The following is a 2,500-nucleotide window of genomic DNA, read 5'->3' as shown; positions in this document are numbered from 1 at the left end:
GGCATTGCGTTGCCCGTGTGCGGGCGCATCCGCAGGTGCCCAACATGGCATGGTTCAGAGTACCTTTGCAGGAGGCTTAGGGATAGGTTAGGGGGTAATAGCCAGAATTTGACGGAATAAAATGGAATAACTGGGAAAGTAAGTGTCGTAGAGGGATGAAAGTTGTGTCTACGGGGGGGTTTCGGGGTGCTCCGGACACCCTGGTGAAGACCCCATGTCGATAGCACCAACGGTTCTGGACTTGGTGTAAATGGGTCCAAATTTGACGGAATAAAAAGGTCAAAGTGGCAGATAGGAGCGTCCGATCGGGCCGATTCCACCACCACTGTACTCAGCAGGCCCTGCCGGGTCGTTAGACACGCAGCATGGCAGGGATCGGTGACATAACATGTAGCAGTTTCCCTTCACAGAAGCGTCTGCAGCAGGTGGGTGGAGGAGGAGGCAGCAGAACCAGGCCTTTGGAGCACTGTGTCATCTCCTGGTCCTGATGCTTTGAATCTCCCTCTCTGTCTGTCTGTCTGTCTGTCACACACACACACACACACACACAGAAGCTGGTCAAGTGCTGTGCAACTGGGATTGCACCTGTCGTCCACAGGAGGGCGCCTAGCTGGGAAGTCCAGTACATTCCATATTAAAGTTGTTGCAAGTGCATTTTTTGTGTAAAAGACAGACAGACAGACACACACACACACACACACACACACACACACACACACACACACTGTAAGGTCTGAAGTGCAAAATTTGAATTACATTCCTTTGTATCTCTCCCTCTCTCTCTCTCTCTCTCTCTCTCTGTCTCTCTCTCTCTCTCTCTCTCTCTGTCAACACACACACACACACACACACACACTGTAAGGTCTGAAGTGCAAAATTTGAATTACATTCCTTTGTATCTCTCCCTCTCTGTCTCTCTCTGTCTCTCTCTCTGTCAACACACACACACACACACACACACACACACACACACACACACACACACACACACACACACACCAAAGCACACAGACAGAAGCTGGTCACAACTGCTGTGCAACTGGGATTGAACCAGGGGGGCTCCCTCTGCTGGCTCAATGCGGTACAAAGTGTCTGAAGGAGTTATACCGGCGAAAATAACATCTTTCAATTCCATGTTTGGTCCACAGGAGGGCGCCTAGCTGGGAAGTCCTGTACATTCCATATTAAAGTTGTTGCAAGTGCATTTTTTGTGTAAAAGACAGACACACACACACACACACACACACACACACACACACACACACACACACACACACACACACACACTGTAAGGTCTGAAGTGCAAAATTTGAATTACATTCCTTTGTATCTCTCCCTCTCTCTCTCTCTCTCTCTCTCTCTCTCTGTCTCTCTCTCTCTCTCTCTCTCTCTGTCAACACACACACACACACACACACACACACCAAAGCACACAGACAGAAGCTGGTCACAACTGCTGTGCAACTGGGATTGAACCAGGGGGGCTCCCTCTGCTGGCTCAATGCGGTACAAAGTGTCAGAAGGAGTTATACCGGCGAAAATAACATCTTTCAATTGCATGTTTGGTCCACAGGATGGCGCCTAGCTGGCAAGTCCTGTACATTGCATATTAAAAGTTGTTGCAAGTGCACTCACATGTATTTTTTGTGTAAAAGAGACACACACACACACACACACACACACACACACACACACACACACACACAAGCTGGTCAGCTGCTTTGCAACTCAATGCGGTACAAATCGACTTGTGTGCCTCTTTTTCTCTTTGGGTTTTCTGTGTGTTTTTTTAAATTTTTAAATCCACAGCAAGTGTCTCTCTCTCTCTCTCTCTGTCTGTCTCTCTGTCACACACACACACACACACACACACACACACACACACACACACACACACACACACACACACACACGCACACACGCACGCTCAATGGAGTATAAAATAAAGACCGGGGCAGTTCTCTCACTGGAGTCTCTTAGAGTGGAGGCTGCCCTTGCTAGCAAGAAGTTCTGTGTGTTTCTCTTCTCTGAGTCTTTACTGAAGAAGTGTTTTATAACATTTTCCTTAACAACTGACATGTGTTTTTTGTGTAAAAGAGAGAGAGACACACACACACACACACACACACACACACTCACACTCAGCGGCTCAGAGATGAGGGAAAAACAACAGAAATCAGGATAGATTTTAATGTCAGGAGATGCCCTGTGATGCTGGGGCCATTGTGTAAGATTGGAATGTGTACCAGTGGCTGGTGGGTGGTCCTTGAAGGTCCCGGGAGGAGGCGGCGAGGAGGCAGCGGGTGGCTGGGCTTGAGCTGTGGATCAGGGACGTCATTAATTCTGCCTGGTGCTGCGTGTGCCCTGTGCAGCTTGGATGTCTGCCGCTGACGCTCTGTGGTTCCTGTTCCTGTCATAAAAGGCCCTGTACAAGGGGAGAAGAAATGCATCATTGGTTACCAAAATAAAACAGTGTCTTTCTGCCTGTGTCATTCTGTTT

Source organism: Rhamphochromis longiceps, linkage group LG19, assembly GCF_057381845.1.
Source record: "Rhamphochromis longiceps isolate RC_006_pf linkage group LG19, R_longiceps_female_GT1.1, whole genome shotgun sequence".
NCBI classification, from domain to species: domain Eukaryota; kingdom Metazoa; phylum Chordata; class Actinopteri; order Cichliformes; family Cichlidae; genus Rhamphochromis; species Rhamphochromis longiceps.
The sequence above is the reverse complement of the archived record's forward strand: the minus strand, read 5'-3'. Positions refer to the sequence as shown.